Source organism: Neophocaena asiaeorientalis, unplaced genomic scaffold, assembly GCF_003031525.2.
Source record: "Neophocaena asiaeorientalis asiaeorientalis breed wild unplaced genomic scaffold, Neophocaena_asiaeorientalis_V1.1 scaffold917, whole genome shotgun sequence".
NCBI lineage: Eukaryota > Metazoa > Chordata > Mammalia > Artiodactyla > Phocoenidae > Neophocaena > Neophocaena asiaeorientalis.
The window spans coordinates 281,076-282,070 of record NW_020173505.1 but is presented as its reverse complement, the minus strand read 5'-3'; positions in this window follow the sequence as shown (position 1 = coordinate 282,070).

Genomic DNA, 995 nt, shown 5'->3' with positions numbered 1-995 from the left:
GTTAGTGTTTTCATGGGTTTTTTTTTCTGTACTTTTACTTTCAGTCCTTATGTATCTTTATATTTCAGATAGTCTTTTGTAAATAGTACATAGTTGGGTTTTTTCCAGTCTGAAAATCTTGTTTTTTAATTGTTTCAAGTACACCATTTACATTTAATATACTTACTGATATTAATACTGGATATAACCATTGTACCAAGTTCTGTCTCTATGTCCCACCTGATTTATGTTAGTTTTTTCTTCTTTAGGATTGGTTATTTTCTTATTTTTACCCCTCTATTAGCTTAGTTTTACACTCTTACTCTTCCTTAATAGTTACCTGGCAATTATAGCATACAGTCTTGACTTATTAAAGTCTTGACCAATATTAATTTATACTTCTACACACTCCCTAGATAATGCCCGAACTTTAAATACTTTTACTCTAGCTCTCTTGACTTTTATGTTGTCAATATAAATTAACAAGATAATATTATTTTATATAATATTGATTTAAATTTATATAGATATTTAGCCTTTTAATTGCTTTTTATTCCTTTCTTCATCCCCAGTCTTCCATCTGAGATCATTTTCCTGTTATCTGAAAAATGCCCTGTAGAATTCAGTACTTAACTTTGGTTTATGCCTGCTGCTGGAAACTCTCTCTGTGTTTATTTGTAAAGCTTTTATTTCACCTTCATTTTTGAAGGGTATTTTTGCTGGTTATTAATTTCTTGGTTGGCATTGATTTTCTTTCAAGATACTAAAGATGTCATTTCACCATATTCATGCTTTCATCATTGCTGTTGCAAAGCTAGTAATTAGCCTAACTTTTGTTTCTTTTGAGGCATACTCTATTTTTTTTTGGCTACCTTTTTGATTCTTTGTCTTGAATTCTCTGTAAGTTCACTATTATGCATTCTATATGTGGGTTTCTTTTTATTTATGCTGTTTGGGATTTGTTGGACTCCTTGGATCCTATGGATCAATGTCTTTCATCAATTTTGAATAATCCT